The sequence below is a fragment of the Passer montanus genome, unplaced genomic scaffold (genome assembly GCF_014805655.1).
Source record: "Passer montanus isolate IOZ18808 unplaced genomic scaffold, ASM1480565v1 scaffold32, whole genome shotgun sequence".
Classification (NCBI taxonomy): Eukaryota; Metazoa; Chordata; class Aves; order Passeriformes; family Passeridae; genus Passer; species Passer montanus.
Window position 1 is genome coordinate 2450194 of NW_024367930.1, and position 17941 is coordinate 2468134.

Consider the following 17941-nt stretch of genomic DNA (forward strand, 5'->3'; position numbering starts at 1 on the left):
GTAAATCAAAATTCCACAGTGCTCATGGAGCATAGGCACAAATGCAAATCTGACAGACAACATACCAATAAAAATTTATCTTGATTTTTCACTATGGCAAAACATTGAAGTGTTTAAAAACATCTGGAGGGAAAAAAAAAAGGGCTACCATCCACAATTTTCCTTTAGAAACATGTTTAAGGGGACTTCCTCTTTGACAAAAGCACAGGTTTAGCATAGTTCTGATTACATGTTACCATTGCTTCCATCACGGATGTGGACGAGTGAATTTAGCAGAGATTTTGGAACTGATGTGTTACCAGCTAAGACAACAAATCTTGTTTCTTTGCTAAACATTTGTATGATTCATATCACTAATAGCTGAAAATATCTCAGGGGTAGCAGAGAGAGAAATACCGTCTTTTAAAAAAGAAAATTTCACATTTATTTTAAAAACTAAAAATCAAAATTTCCCATGTAAGTATTAATGGTCTATTCTTGTATTTTGGGGTGCAGGGAAGATGGGAGTTTGGGTGGTGGTGTTGGTCTAGGGTATTCGTACTATTTTTTGTTCACAGATGAAAATAGGAAAAATTACCTGGTTTTACATGAGTAACTGCAGTTAAAAAAAGAAGTAATTTTTAACCTAAAAAATGCTATTAACAAAAATAAATCCTCAGGAGAACAAATTTTCATGCTTGCCTTTTTTATCATTAAAAAACCCCAAAAAATTAAAAATAATTAAAATTTTCTGCCAAAACCCTCTTTATTTTCACTCTTCAAAGCCCTTTTTAATTAAAATATAAATCCAGCTATAAAAATTCTACAATTTTTCCACTAGTACTTACAAATTGGAAACAATCTTTCATCTTTTCCACACTGGGTAGAAAAAGCTTACATTTAAATTAAGGAGGTGACTATTGCATAATTCTTTGTGTGAGTAAATCACTGAAAGAAACTCTGAGAAATTTATTTGAAATCTGAAAGTAATTTTTTAGTTTGAGAGGGTTTTTTTGCCTTTTACAGGAGAAGCATTGTAATCCATCCCATCCTTGTCGGGAATGTTCCCATTATGTGTTCCTCCCAGTGGTCAGCAGTTTCCACTGGTTCAATTTTCAAAGAAACTTTTAGGCTTGAAGGAGGAAAACCAGAAAAATGTTGCTGATCCATTTTTCAGAAAAAATATTTAATCCAAAAATGCTGGTTAAGGCTCATGGCTATTTCAAACACTCAGGACAGCAGCAGCACTGCTGAGTAGGAGCCACACATGGGTTTGCTGAGGTTTAACTTCATAACTTTGCTCACTTCAGCTGCATTTCCTTGAATACAGGCAAAAATCTCAGGCCACGAGTGACTCTTCCAAGGAGAGTTTTCAGTACTAGGGAGAACACAGATGGTAAACTTCAAGAGCAGGAAGCCTATAGGGTGAGAAAAGCTCTAAAGTCCTGTGTCTTTGACAAGTTGTTGGGATAAACATTTAGGTTTGTTTGGTTTGGATTACACAGACGTTTTCCTATATATGCCATATCTTTGCTTACTAAAATATGTACTATTTAATGCTTCATAAGTTTTAGAAACACACTTTTCCAAATATTCATGTCAATCCCACTTCCACAACAACATGTGCTGACAGTATACTAGTTTATTTGTGTAGAAAAAGAACTGGCTTGAATCAATAATTTTTATTATTAGAAAGTGGGCCCAAGCATAACTCACTCTTAATTTTACTGGTGATGGAGAATAAGGTTGAGATGCTAAATTAGAGTCCCAGCTTGCTACCAAATCCTTTCACAAGTTTCATGTTTTCACATGGGCTCATTTTCTTCCTTCAGCTCTAACCATGGTGCAGCTTTGTTCTTACCTCTTTTGCCAGCATTTCCAGGAGCTCAGCTACCACCAGAATAGCTTGTGCTTTAGCACCACAGGACCAGGATGGCAGAGCAGTGACACAAGACCACTGGCAGAATTTGCCCTCAAAAAAAAAAAAAAAAAAAAAGAGACTATAAACAGGATCTAATTCAAAGTATTTAAATCAAGTGGAAGAAATTCCAACACAAAGGAATCAAGAGGGTGTAAAATGCAAACGTGAATACATTTCAATGGCAGGCAATAGTGCTAGCTTAGGCTGATAACAGTGAAATTCTGCAAGGCACTTGTGCATCAATGCCACAAGCATTACAGGCCTGCACAGGCTGTGTGAGTACCAGGGCAAAGCTGGTAACCTAGGTAGTTTACTAGAAGTGAACTTCTAATATACATTACCTAAAGCCAAAGTACACATGAAAATGACAAAACACTGTGTTGGTGCTGTTTTTTGTAAGAGTCCAAACTGGTTGCAAGTTATTAAACCTTTACACTTCTCTGTGCCAGTACAAGCAAAGCCTGATGTAAGCATGTGCTCACATCCTTTCCAATCCTCCTGTGACCAAGCATGGGCCACTCTCAGCCAGGAAGCCTCTTTAGCTGCCTTAGGGATTGCAGCAAAATCAGATCTCTTCAGAGGAATGTACAGACACAGATTGTTCCAGTGGCACACTCTTGCCTGATGCACCCAGCATGGCACACCCACAAATCACCACACCTGTGCTCAGTGCCCCACTCTGTGCTCCAGCCTGGGGTGTAACTTACACCACTGTGAGCTGGAGCCACACATTTTAAACTGCAAAGGGCAACTTCTGCTCATGGCAACATCATTCTAACCTTACTAATTTCAGTGTTGTATTGCACTGGGTTAAATCAGAGATGAATGCAATCTAAGTCTTCTGGTTTCCTTTATAGCATCAGTGCACTGCCATTTTCAATTCTCTCCTGAGCAGTTGATTCAGAGAATTCAGGACTGCTGAAAGGTTCTGCAAAAAAAATGACTGAAATAGTTTATAAATCCTAGGAGGGAGCATAACTGCACAACATTTGTAGGACAAGGAGCATTCTTTACAGCGGTTATTTTATCCTGTGATTTATACTGGTTTCCTCCATCTATCACATGGCTACAGCATTCAGTCCTGCCTTGTAGGAATTCACTTTTGGCCTCATGCTACAATCCCTCTGCCAGAGGAAAACTTTCCTTCAGTTTGTGGATGTCTTCTGCATTTGTTTTCTGCGTGATGATGTCAACTAACAGCATTAAATTCTATGGATGCATTTTTTCTGGGGCCCTTGGTGATAAGACAGGGATTAATACCATTTCAGTGAAGAACTGAAAGCATCCCATGATAGTCTGAACTCTAATTCAGAGGTTTGAGGTATAACTCAACGGGAAAGTTTGAGTCTATCCTCCTTCAATATTTACTCAACTGCTTCAATGAAAACAGCTACAAGGAGAGGAACTAACCCAATCCAAGGACGGAGGCACCTCATCAAACAGGTTCAAATCCTGAATTTGAATCCTGAATGCCTCATGAGCTTTGAGGGCATTTATAATTCAAATACAGATGAGTCTTTTTGGAAATTATTCACTCTAGCATTTCATAGAATTCAAGCCCTGACTATTAAATTTCTATTATAAAGATAAATAGACTTTTTAAAATATATTCCTAAATTTAGTTTGTTTGTTTTAAATACCTGCTCAAAATCTTTATATTGTACACTTCCTCCCTCTGACCAGAGTCAAAACCGAGTCTTCAAATATATTTCCCGACACTGCTTCAAGCAGAAGGCTGAGCCAAACCTCTGTCTTACAACACAGGCAGAGGGGAAGGATCACTTGCACCTTCCCTCTAAATACCAAAAAACCCACACAGGTCTTCCCAGGAACATAGTCATACAGGCCACTCACTTTCATAATATTATGACCACCTACTTTAATTCTCAGGTTATAGAAATACAGATTTAAGGTACAATTAATAGTTTGGATTCTGCAGTTCATAAACCTTCATAAACAGTATTTTAGCTTTCCATCATAGCACTTCCTCAGTTCTCTGCACGCTCACTACACATTTAGCGCAACAGGAACTTGCAGACCAGTAATAAGCAGGCCATCAGAGATTCAGAGTCCCTCAGGTAGGAAAGTCCGTCAGGAGGTCTCTGATTGCCCCTCCTGATGCTCTGTAATCCCTCTCCACATTTATTTTCAAGTTTAAGAATGCTGCAGTGGCATAGAAAACAGTAGCTATGAAGGAAGTCAGGAAGCTTCCCCGGCAAAAGGGTGGCAAGATAATACAGCCCTTCAGATCATTGCAGTGACATCAAGAGTTGTCTCTGCAGAAGGAAGAAGCCTATGGTAGGTCATACAGGTTCCTCTACTGCCATGACAAGCTTGATGCAACCACTCCAGGCTAACCTGTAGCCACCTGAGAGTGAGCAGCTTCTTCATCTACTGAAAAAGCCTGATCAGTCAAGCTTTCTTCAAAAATTAACTCAGGATGTAAAATATTAATGGAGTTGCATCTTTCAGTGAAAATAAAATCTGATAGGAGCCTTCTCCTTAACCCCAAACCAACAAAAGCCACCCAAATTATTTCCTCTGCAGGAAGTCTTTTTGGGGATAAAAGAAGTCATACAGGATTTGGATCACTTTCTGGATTTCTGTGCATCTATCAAATGACAAACAGCAGCAAAGCCAACAGCACCCTATGTCTACTTCGAAGTACATTCCAAGAGAAAGAAAAGAGAGATTCAGAACTAAGAGATCTGGATTGCCTTCACTGTTCACAAGATTTACTTGATACCTAGGCCAGCAAAAGGTCCCCTTTCCTTCACCTAGAAAGACCCATATTGCTGACTTGAACAAAGGAGGAGACAGAAACTGCAATGCATATTGAAAGTAACGGAGAGACAGACGCAGGGGGTAGAGAATTGATAATGCAGACAGAAGGGGAAAAAAGAAAGAATGAAAAAAGAACTTCTTAAGATTCTTTCTAAGAAAAATGAATCTTCATGGCGCTAGTGCTTTTATTAGAACACCTCGTGCTTTTTTCTTGCTCTCTCTTCTTGACACAGTAAGTTATGTTCAAGCTGCCTGAGACACCTCAGGGAGCTTGTCAGGGCACCTCATTGTTCTTCTCCCAGACAGCTCCTCAGGACTGCAGCATGCAGCACAGTGCTCCAGGGGCAAGTGTGACCACACCTCCAAGGGCTGAGGATGCTGACACTTGGAGTGGTGATAAGAAACAATCAACTGCAGCGGGACACAGTGCATGTGCCTTTACAAAATAAAGAGAATGGACACAAAGCAAGTCTGATGTAAAATGAGGTGGAGCAAAGAAAGCATCAAACTCTTTCATGAGAAAGTTACTCTTACTCAAGACAGTATACCAGTAAATGCCACTTTATTGAACCCATAGTGTTACAGCAGCAGCTTGTGGCAGTGGCATTGTTCATAGATAGTGCAGAAAATCACATCTGTCCTAAGGTACTTGCAGTCAGAGATGAAACAGACAAAATGCAAAAGACAAGTATAATCCACATTCTACAGGAGGTATAAGAAAGCATATGGCAGGCTTGATCCATGTTTCACTAGTGGAGACCTGAGCCCAGGTCTCTGCAAACTTGATGCTAAACCTTACCAAGGGGAAAAGATTTCCCTTGGAGAAGGCATGGAGGTGGTGTGCCTGCAATGCTGATTGCAGCTGATCTTATCAGTAGATAATCACAGTCTATCTAGAAGAAAAGCCATAACCCACATGCCCTGAAAAATAATACCTGTATGGTTTTAAAAAACAAAGTAATTCTGTGGAAAAAGCACAACTTCAATCACAAGGTAAGACTTGCTCTTCAGTTTCAGGATTCTTGAACCAGGTTAACAAAATGTGCTTGGCCCATCTTTATTTTAGTTTATTCCTTTGAAAACAGAGCTTGCATGAGGCACACTGCACATCTAACTCTTGCAATCTTGGGATAGAAAGTAGAACAAGGGTAAATAATATTACACTTTCCTGACAAAGTGGAGATAGGCATTTAACTAAGAATTCCGATTATCCTAACACTCTGGACAAAGCAATACTACTTTGACAAGCTCAAAGTTACAAAGGTACAGCTCCCCACTGAAATTACAGCCCATCCTCGTCTAGCAAACTGCATGTCCAAAATCCTCAATGATGCACAACCCTGAGATTTTCATCTAGTATAATATTTCCAGTCCAGGATGAGGTTACTAAATTGACGAGTTCACTAAACTGATGAGTTCTTTCAAAAATTGGAATCTGAATTGTGAAGGTCAGGCTGAAATACCATATTTTCATGCACTTACAAGCACAAATAGAAGTATTGCTAAATGTCATATGCATGCAGAAAATAAAAGTGTACACTTCTGTACTTCAGAGGCATTTCAATTCCAGTTCTTCTGAAGTCTAAGAGGTACTAAAGTCTCTTGAAGAAAATCAGGACAATCATCATATGTCATTTTCTTGATTGCTATCCCAACCAGGTGTCATCTTGAACCTACACATCAAAGGAAGATTGAGATTTGCTCTCTCTGGAAGGATGGAGACTTTCCACAATTCAATATGGTACTGAAGTACTTACCACTAATAATTAACTTTGCTCACTGGATGAAAGATTGAATTTAGGCAATGCACACACAGTTTAAATAGATGCAGACAGACAAAAAACTGCCCACCTACACTAACACTAAAAATATTTTGGCAACTGAAAAAAAAAAACAACAAAAGACAACCCACTAACAGCACCACACTAGAAAGACTGTCCCCAAAACAAGAACTGCAAGCTGACAACATCAAAAGTTAAAATTGCATTTGAGAGAAGTTCTTCTGTTTTGGAGAAGACAGACATGCAAGCAGCAATGCTCCTCATTAAAGCCCTCTTCGAAGTCCACAGCCCCCAGGTCCTCCAGGGAGAAGGGAAGTCTTTTGCTGGGAAATGAGTCAGCAAATCTGTAACTGAACCTTCTGCACTGATCTCCAAGCACCTTGCATACTGCTGACCTGCCTCTCAAAGCAAATATTTGGGAAAGAGCCTGATGACAGTGGCAGACAGGTTAGGAGAGTAATCACCCAAGCAGATACAGGCAAAATGGACACCATTATCAGCTCAGCCTGGATCAAGCAGAAGAGTCAATGGATTCCCACTGGAACCCCATCCAGAAACCCCCATGCAAAAGGAAGCAAATCTGTTACTGCAGGATGAGCACTGGGAGATGCTACCATGTAGATCAGAGACTGTCTCTAAGGCTGGGCATGGATGGGGACCCCAGCAGGGTCAGCCAGACAGCAATCCATGCAGAGATATCTGCCCTGCTCTCTCACAGAGGGCAGTGACACAGCAGCACTGCAGGACTCCTTGTGCTGCCCCAGTGATGTGCCTCATGTGCTCTCTAAATAGTGAGCTGGGGAAATAGAAAGATACCCACCATTTGTCCACTGAAATGTTCAACTCTTGGGAGTATGACATTGGTCCTGTTTTGACATACTTGAGTGTGAAAAAGCTTTTGTTACAAAGTTCATGGAAGTTGTCAGTTCATCAGCAAATAACTGAAGCAGATTATTAATGCAGGCACAAATCAGTGTAGCTGTACAGATCTGTGCCTGCTGGAGATTTGTTCTCTTGGTTTTTTGAGATGTTTTTCATAAGAAGTGAAGGTAAAGGCATCAGCACAGTTTTCCAGGCAGAGGTGGTGCTCCAGTGCATCCAGAGCTGGGATAAGGTATTGTATCAAATTTTGGGTGTTTGCTGGAAATCTTTTAGAAGCCATCTTGCCATTCACCTGTGAATACTCCTTCTGTACCTACAGGCACACTTAAGCCTATACCAATTTCGCATGAACATAACTAAAGTAAAGTTTCACAAGATTTACCAAGCTTTCCTTAAAGAACCAGACTGAAAAATCTTAAAGAAGCCATAAAAGGCTTCCTACTGGAAAGAAGACATGGGATAAATCTTTAACCAAAATTGACTTTCTATTTGAATTTAGGTTATTTGGCCCAATGTGGCAGAATTTTAACAGCTGTGGTAACTTTAGAAAACTCCTACGTTAAATGATTCCCAAAACATATTTCAGTCAATCACATGGAGAAAAGAATATTTTTATGAAAAAACAGGAATATCATCATGTTGTACATAATTTCTCTTTACTTCCCCATAATTTAGAACAAGTCAAAGCATAAAAAGAAATTAACTGTGGGTATTTTTAGTAGTTGTTTTCTAACCAGTTATTTCTGTGTTCTGTTTGCATGAGAAATTGAAGGTAAGAGGTTTATGTGCAGATGCCACAATCCTCTGAGATCATCTGTTAACTGCCATGAGACAGAAAGCAGTTTCAGAAGACAGAAAAAACAGTCTTTTGAGAATATTTGCCTCTGGCAGAACTATTTTTTTCCTGTCTCAGTTAAAACTACCCCTAGGCAAAACTAGGCAGAAACATTGAAACATTTGCAACAAAACATGCACTTGCAAACATGCAACCACATACAATTAAGCTTTATTATAAATGTGAAAAAATGTGCCAAACTGGGAAGAATGGTCCTTGCTAGCTTGAACTGTGTAAGCAGAAAATTTTGCAGAATGGCTCATTTTGCTCCAGATAGCAGTTCTGCTCCTAGATCTGAATGAGACAATCTCACACATCTCTCTGATATCCAGCTGCAGATGGTAATCCCATCCAGCAGCACAAACAGATCCAGGAGACAAAGCAGCTCCATAGCCCATGTCAGATGCCTGAAGTTGGATAGTATAAACACTACTCCTTCTGCAAATGGTCAGGACAGAATCTGAGAAACATCGACTAGGCATCCCGAGTTTCATTTTTAGCATGTTGCAGGGCATAGCTGAATAAGGAATTGAAATTGAATGCAAGGACTCATCAGCCAGTGAAGGAGACATTTCTGCCCTGAAAAGGGCCAAGGATACAGTCATGTCTTAGCACTGGTTTTGTCATCACTGCCTTGTTTGAAAAGGAAAACCATGAATAGCAGAAACTGGTTAATTTGTCTGTGTGATAAGAAGAAAACAAAGTATTTCAGTCAATAGGAAGGATCTAAATTGATAGAGTCTCTCACAGCACTGTTGAAATGCTGCAAAATTTTGTGGCAAACAGTGGGAAAGAATAGGCCTGGTAGAACAAATCCTGGCTCTAATGCCCAGCAACTATTAGCATCCACTCAGAAAGAGCAGCCAAGCCCTGGACATGCTACAGTTTTCCACCAGAAATCATATAAACCAGCGTCTCCTCATGATGAAAGGCTCAGGTTAAATATAGTCAGGATTTGAACTCGTAACTCCAAAAAGTCAAGACTTCAAGAGTCTCTTACTCTGGTTTGTTAAACTATACCTGAAAAAAAAATCTGTATAGTGTTCAGGAAGACAGAGATACACTGGCAAAATGAATCTCAAAAGAATCTGTGAATAGAGCATGAGCTTTAACATAGCAAAAGGTTGTACATCTAACAAAGAGAGGGAAGGCTTAAATCTGCAAATTCAGAAAAGGGGATCCTGGAAAAGCAGGTTTTGAGGGAGTGTAAGACCCTTCTGAGGCAGCTGGAATGGCAACACAGGAAGGAACCTCCTCCATTTTGGCGATTTCAGTTTCTAAGGAAAGGTGAAAGGACAGTGAGATATAAAAAATTTAAAGCAGCATCATTTTTGCAGATGGGAAATAGTGACCAAACACGGTAGAGCCTGCTGATACTCCTATCGGCACACAGAGAGCACCACAGGGGCTTTGATAGACTCCAAGTCACTGCACCCATCCTAATGTGCACAGTGTGTATTAATATGTTTCATACATTTTCTTTGGCAAGTTTAATGGAAACAGAGGCTTTCAATGAAAAGGCTAAAAGAGCCAAAACTCACAAATACCCAGCTATACTGTCTACACGCGCTTTTATTTCCCCCGCCTTCCTATTCCCCTTCAATAAAAGAGCATTTAAGTGATATTTTTTCCACTTGGCTCATGTGGAAGGTGAGCTGATCTGTACTGTGAAGTTCTATATTGGTTCCTCTTTTATTTTTTCAGAGACCAAAAAGGGAAGGAATAGAAAACAGCCTCTTTAAATGAAATATGCCCTTGTCAAAACAATTTAACAAATGGAAAAGGCATGCCCATTATGCTAGTTTTCCAGAAGTTCATCAACCTCACTGTTAAATCTTAGCATGTAAGAAAAATTACTCTATTTGTTCTTTATGGTTTGTTCCCAAGATCAAAGTGCTGTAGGCTGGAGGGTGTTTGACATCCAAGAAACACTCGTTGCTGCAATATTGTCTGTAGTGCCTTTTGTTAGTTTTGTTTCTTTATAAGGCTTTAAAGAACAGCAGTCAACACTTGCAGCACTGGCATCCCATCAAGTGCCAAACTCGTCCTTTCATAGCACATGGGAGGATAATGTTTTTATGACTGTGGTTTTCTCCTTTCACTAGGTCCTCTGATAGAAGCAACTGGAAATTGTCTTGCATCCCAGTTTCCTCTCACTTGCAAAAGATTTGTCCAACGGGGAAGTTAACACTATTAATCCTCTATTTTAAAGAGCATTAGAGCCTTATATAGATAATTCTAGCAGTTCATGTTGGACTAATCTCTAAATCATTAGAGGCTTCATTTTGGTTTGATTTTTGGTTTTGCTTTGATTTGATTTTGTTTTTAAATGGAACTTGTTGTCCAATGCAACTTTTTGAGTGGTTTTATTTAGCTCCTATCAGATGGTGGATGATATTCAAAGGGCTGAAAATGTATGTCAGTGACATAAAACTGCTTTATTTAACCAAACCAGTTTAACTGACTGAATTAGCTGTCACACACTGTTTCAGTAGAAAGGTTTCAACACCTATGTCTCAGTTTCAGAAAAGCAGAGTTTCAGTCAAGTTCAGTTAGCTTAGCTGAGCTAATGTGATTCAAAAAAGCAACTGCTCCAAACCTCACATCATTGTAAGGATGGAAACTTTGTTTACTTCCAGAGGGTAACCACAGTTACAAACACATCCTTCTCGCTGCAAATGGTGAGTTTATTTGAAACAATGAATCAAGTGTAAATGCCTCTTCTACATATAAAGAAATATATTTATTATTAAAAAATAGATAACTTTACATGTTCTGAGGGCCGTAGGTCTAGAAGGATCACCTGCCTCAGGTAGTCTAATCCCTGGATCTCAGGAGCAGCCTTCTTACAGATAATCCCCTTCCTAAACTTACTGACCTTTGTGTTCTACTGTGTTTTGTGCTTGGACTGTTCCCATGGAATAGTCAGAGTTCTGAGCTCAGCCACTTTAATAGTTAGGAACTTCTTTCTTAACCCCAACCAAAATGTATTCTCAGCCAGTTTACCCCTCTGTTCCTTTGCCAGCACTGCCCTTCACATTAAGAGTTATTTTCTGACACTATGTATTTGAAGACAAAAAATTTGCATGCTCTCTCAGGTTTTGCCTTGCCAATTTAAACAACCAACCTCTCCTAGCTCCTGTTTGTAAAACAAATTCTCCATTTCCCTGATCATCCCTATGGCCTTGTCTATGCAAACTTCAGTTTCAGATCATCTTTCTTGAACACCGTTAGTCAAAACCGTATGTGCTATCTTAAATGAGGTCCGATTAAAGATTCCTCTATGCAGCTTGTAATACTTCCTTATCTGGAGTTATCCTTCCTGAGACATCCCAGGATTGCATTTACCTCTTTCATACCGCCACATCTTACAGTGAACTGGGTTGTTTCCAGCTGCTGACCTCTCAGCTTAGAGCAGCGGGTTTCAGAGGAGCCCCCAAATGCATTATGTTATCTCCTGCATTCAGAAATTTTACCCCATTTGTAGTCCTCAACATTATCCATCTCCTTCTGTGCACTATCCCGAACTCTGTCTGTTCTTCTGTCCCAAACTCCCTTTTTACTGTTGGTGCACCCTAGCTTTGTGTCCCTGATTAAAGAATTACACATAAGCAGTTCTCCAGGGTGAACGTTCTAGAACATAATTACCAAATAACTTTTTTCCTGCTCACCAGATACTACATACCCTAGGTACTTTTCAAAACGGTAAGAAAGCCAGATGGGTAAATTGAAGTTGGGAGAAGAAGGAAAGCTACAACCAGCATAACCACAACACTGCTTTAATGGGACACTGAGCAATTTTCCCCTAAGACAGCAGAGTAGAGATGGATGTAACAGGGTAGGCTTCAGCAGGACAAAGGACAGAGCTGCTTATGTGCTCTGGAAGGTTACTCTCTAAAATGCAGTGTGAAAGATGGCATAGCAAAATATGTGCAAGAAGATCATCAAAAAGCCAACAAATTATTTTGATTGCTTTATAGAACAAAGCAAGATCAAAAGAGCAACATAAAGAGGCAAAGGCAAATAGGCAGAACCAAAGACACATTGATTTTGGTACATGAGAGGGTTTCAACTAAACACTGATAAAATACAGGAAGCTAAAGGAAAGGTATTACATAATCTAAACAATAAAGACAAACTATGATAATTTCTAGCAAAACCACATTTGTAATGAAATGTGTTCAAATGAGAAGACAACTGAATCCAAGAAGGTACAAAGAGGAGGGATCCCCTCACTAAGGGAGATTCATGTTGTTAAAGCAACTTTTAAAAGATTAAAGAGAATGTTTATATTTAATGTCCAAGAGAGAAAGAAATTAAATCTTTTAAAAAAGAAATTGAAGATTCACAAGATGAAACTCTTCACTTTACTTGAGAAACTTTTGTGAAGAGAAATTTTCAGGGGGAGAGGAAAACAATGACAGATTAAAGCAAATAATTATATGATTTCTTCTTAGCCCTCACCAAAGTCCTTTTCTTTTTTTCTTCCCAGCTAACCTACCTTCTCCTGACTTCCTCCTATTGTAACAAAGGAATCCTTCATTCAGCAGAAACTATTCCTACCTTATACAATGCCTTAGAAAACTGGTGTCAAACATTACAGTCTGCTGAAATTACTGATGTTAAATCAACCACCGATCAATTATTTTTGAAGCCTGCTGTCAGCTCACCTGCCAAAAAAGCTGTGATTTGCTAAATATACTTGTCATTTTGCTTCAAACAGATTTCACAAAACATGTGTGTTTCAAAACTGCTTACTAGAATAACGACACAGGGATTTCTGCATGAAAATCAACAGCACCAGAAGCCTACAATGTTTTGTCAAGTAAAGAACAGAGAAACAACACAGCAGTCCCTTGAGAACTACAGAATCCAAATCTTCTAGCTGAATAGCTGAGAGCTCAGAGATGCATCCAGGCTCTTACACATGGAGCTGGATGGTGGTCATGTGGGCTGCAAGGACATGGTTCTCTTGTCTCCACGAAGGATAACCCAGTCAAAGAAATGTCAATAGCAGCAAACAGAAACAGAACACAAACAGCACTACTTCTTTTTCCCTCTAGGGAAACTTGCCTAGTGATTGTGAATTTAACACTTAATGCATATAAATTGCCTTCTGTGCGGTATTCTTCAGTCAAATAAAGAAAGTAACAACAACCTTCCTTTTCTTTTATTAAATGTTGAACTCTCTTGTTTGGGACAACCCCAAGTGGACAAATAGATTAAAGTAATATATATTCTAGATAATTGTGTGCAATATGCATCTGTTTGAAGATGCTAATATGTATTTTAATTATACATAGAATTTTTCCAAGGTTTTATTGAAATTGTCTGTGAAGCATAAAATAATGTAAAAATGTAAGCATTATTTAATTTAATCTCTTTTACAGGTGCACATATTTTTATACATATGTATGCACCTTTTAGGAGAAATTTATACTATTTATAAAATTAGAGTGCTATTTTTGTATTTTTCTGCATTTTTACAATGCCACTATGAATAAACAATGAGACGCTGAAAGTGAATGAAATAGTTCATACTCTACAGCTCCCCAAGGTGTTAAGGACAGCGGAGTCAGGAAATGAGCTAAGAAAAGCCCACTCACATTTAAATACTAGTAATACCAGCACATAGCATTAAAAACTTCAAGTAGGAAAAAAACCAAACCTATGGGAACGTAATTAAAAACTCATCTAGAGAAAACAAATAGAAGAAAGTGAACAGGTTTAGAATTTCTCTTTTACAAAACATCACAAATGTATGGTGAAACTCACTGTCCACTGGTTTGCTAAGTGCTGAGCCAAACAAAGGGAAAACCCTGAATAATTTCTCAGAAGGCAATAGTTTATCTAGAATATACAGTAAGCTAGGCAAACTCCTAATTTCCCTTTGCAAGACAGAATATTGCTCAATTAGCAGTTTGCTACTTAAAGTCTTCTTCTACACCCATTTTGTAGGCAAACAGCTTTAATCTCTTTCTTGCACTGAGTGAAGCTTCTCACAACTTGCCTGAAGTTCAAAAAGTTATCCCATTTTTGCCCAGACAGCACAGCATTGACTTGGATCATTTTCTTCTGTCCAGCTGCAGCCAAAGAACCCACGGCTTCCATTTGTTTCATCCCTGCTGCATCTCAAATAGCTGCAGCCCAGCAAAACCTACTGCACTCAGTGCAGAGCTTTTCCTGAATTTCCTCAGTTAATGTCAAAGCACAGGACACACCTCACACACATCTATTGCAGCAGCCCTGAGAAAGCAGCTCAAACATGCAGCCCACTGTAATTCTTCCGAACGCCACCCTGCACAACACATCTCAAGTGCCCACATTTCCGTATTGATCCTCCCCAACCTGCGGCAATCGTGTTCTCAAACCCATTCCACATCACCACGAATGGAGGAACAAACCATGGATATGAAAGAAGACATAGAAAGGCAATTTAAAGATAAATTCCTCCAAAATACCATGGAAATATACATGAGAGTAATAAAAGGTCAAAAAACAGGTAAGGGCCAAATTATTTAAAAAGAGGCATTTTTACATCATGCCCACAAAAAGACACTCAAATTGCATTTTCTTTTGTGTTTCTTTTCTTCTGCACAGCTCAATGTGTTTGAAACAACCTAAAGAAATTAAATTGGGGGAGGAAAGATAATAAAAATTAATTTGTGACCTCAAATAAATTTATTTTATGCCTAGAATTTACCATTACATTCATATAGTGTGAGTTCTGCACACAACACAAACCACCAGATTCCACAAAGTAGCTCCAGAATTCAGTCAATATCTTTAGGGCACTCTGTTGAAAAGTGTTTCAGCCTGGAAGGTCTAAGCAGCACATCAAACAAAGCCATTAGATTTCTCTGATTGCAATTACAACCAACACCAGAGAATTTTATCTGCAAACAGCCACTTTTAAACAAAAAAGAAATGCAAAGCTAGTGATCTGAATCCTGCTCACAGCCATATGACTTGCAGTTTCATTCAGAACTTAAAGACTGATAAACAGTCACAAGTTACAAATTTCAGACCTTTTGGTGAATGCGTACCTTTATTCTTTTTTCTTCTCCTCTTCTGCCTTTTCATGAATCCTTATTCAAAAGTGACACATTTGTTCAGTTCAGGGAGATTCTTCTCTCTGGAGGGGAAATAATTTTTATCAGTAAGACTCCCTGGTGATCAGGTAGACTTGGAACTGCTGTTAATCAGCCTTTTTGACATGGTACCTTGAATAGCGCTTCCCATGATGCTTTGTGTGCCTACCTTAATTCTTTCCTTTTGAACTCACCATGACTTATAGGTGTCTTTTTTTCCTTTTGTGTGTCTGAAGTTATCCCTCTATTAACTTTAATTGGAAAGGTACCTTTTGTTCCCCTAGAGTAGTCATATACTAACCACTGAACTCCCTAGGCTCAAATTTCAGGGGTAGCAAGAGTTCAGTTTTCTGACAACTTGTAAAAAAAAAAAATCCAGAGTAAAAAATTTGATGTCTTTATTTTTGCTAATAACATAAATTATATTTACACTAAAGAGGAACTGTTGCATCAATTTATACCACCAAATACAGAGGATTGTGCTGAAAGTCACAGTGAGTTCAAAAGAAAGAAATTAAGGGCAGACACACAGAACATCACAGAACCCTGACCCCTTCCATCTGCAAACCCTACTGAAAGGCATGCTGCTAAAAATAAATAAATAAATAGCTTTTTTCTAAGGCACTGGGAGAAATGTAAGTTCTTTCATAAAGGCAGAGGCAACAAAGCTTTGTTTCCTGTAGACTTGTGCCTCTCTCTCACAATACCACTGGTAGCAAGGGAGAGGGGACACATCCAGGCCAGCCTGCACCTGGCTGTGCTCCAATTAGCTCCACAGCACGGGATGGCCAGGCCATTACCAAGCACAAAATGTTACAGCTGAGTTCCCATCTTTCCCTCAGTGTTTCCTCTCATTTGGGGCCTGTCCACCAACCAAGTTTTTTACAATTAATTTGTCAGACCCTCTGAGACCTGCTGCTCTTCTTGGTCTAGACGAAGCTGTACAGAAACCCTAAAAGTTTCTGTGAAGTGACAGGCATATACTTTGGATATAATACATTTATCTAAGAAAGTAAAATATCCTCTTGCACTTTATTGCCCCTTCAAGAGATTTGTTCTCACCTACTTCATAGCCTGGTCACGGTCACATAAAATACTAAAGAAAAAAGATATTCCACATTGTGCTCTGAATCAGAAGCTATGTTTGAACCTTTCCAGAAAGCTAAGTTTCATCACCTTTGTGCTGTTCTGCTGTTTGTATCCACAGAATGTGACCCAGTCCTCTTGATTTTCTTTGTTCCAGAAGAAGAATTTGGGCTAAGGACAGCCAGGGCAGCAATACATCAAATTCTGTTGTCCCACAGATTCAGAAGACCCTGAGTTAAAACAGCAACTACCACCCTCTCTGTACTGGCAGAAGAAAAAAAACTCACCAGTTGTATGTCAAGGTTTAGCACCTCAACCCTGACATGAAAGTGATGCCCTAGGAGGAAAGACTGCTGCAGTATCCCCTTCCTGAAGACCTGGATAGCCCTTGCAGCAGCTACAGCGATGCATTCTGAAAGGGGAAAAAATGAGATGGAAAAGTTTGTAGGTCAAGGACATCACTAAAGGCCAAAAAGAGACTCAACCTGGGGAAAATTAATGTAATTTCTTGCCAATTAAAGTAGAGGAGTGCTGAGACAAAAATAAGTGACCACTTTGCTACCATCCACTCCTTTTCCCAGGCTTGTCTTCTCTCCTGACCCCTCTACTCCCCTACCCCTGAGGGATCCTGCAGTCAGCCCAGGGCAGCCCAGCCTCACCCCACTGACAGCCCTGTGGCCACCACCAGAATCTGCCACCAGCCCAGGGCCACTCTGAAGAGCAACGTGACAGCCAGCACCTTTTTAGGGCCAGTGGCATCATCGGGCCACCAGCCGCTGACCCTGGGGAGCTGCGGAGTGACCGGCAGCCCCCAGCCAAGGCTGCTCCCAGCCCACCTCAGCTTGCCAGCACCCAGTCTGCTCATGGCACACGTGGTTTGTCTGCTGACAGAATGCATCACAGGGACAGAAATTGCAGCTCTTAGAACCAGTGGGGAAATTTCTCTTTTCCTACCCAAAAAGGCAGTACAAATAGAGCTTTCCTTACCATATAAACAAATTATTTTTTGGAGAAGAAAAATCCCAGGCAGCAGCTTTTCCCAGTGTGATTCAGCTTGTTGGGGAAGTTTCTGGGAAAGCAGAATTTTGCAAGAATTTTGGCTTTTAGGTCTGAAGTAACAGGCAGTAATAAAAAGTTAATTAAAATGACCATTGAGCTAAAAGAAGATGCTCCCAGCCACAGCACCAGCAGTGCTGGGACTGCAAGGCTGCCTGGTACCGGCTCCAACATTAGTTCATCTCCATCTGTCTGACTCCCAAATCGCCTCCCTTCCCAGCTGAGGCAGCACACCAAGGAAATGTGCACGGGGACTGCTTAAAAGCAAAGCCAGCCCTGGAAATCTTCCCTCCAGCCCCAAGAGCAGCCACTCAAGCACAAGCAAGGCCATGCACAGGGTGGGAATAGTCTTTCCTACATTCTCTTTGGGCTGAAGGGGAAATGAAGCTCTGCCATTATGGGAGAAAGGGAAGCAAGCCCCTAGCAGAGGTCATTGACAGGAGCTGTGCTGTCATGCCCTGGTGGCAGGGGTGTCATACACAGCTCTGATCTGCAGCAGCCAGATCCAGGTGCCAGCGGTGAGCAG

At 40.0% G+C, this 17941-nt stretch overlaps 1 long non-coding RNA gene across 1 annotated transcript; it reads right to left on the reverse strand.

The window, feature by feature from the left end:
• Positions 1-15228: 15228 nt before the first annotated feature.
• Positions 15229-17428, reverse strand: LOC120504964. Its single transcript, XR_005628149.1, has 3 exons — positions 17347-17428; positions 16647-16771; positions 15229-15317 (listed from the first exon to the last, which is right to left on the reverse strand). It is a non-coding gene; the product is annotated as an uncharacterized LOC120504964 (long non-coding RNA).
• Between the last annotated feature and the right edge of the window lie 513 nt (positions 17429-17941).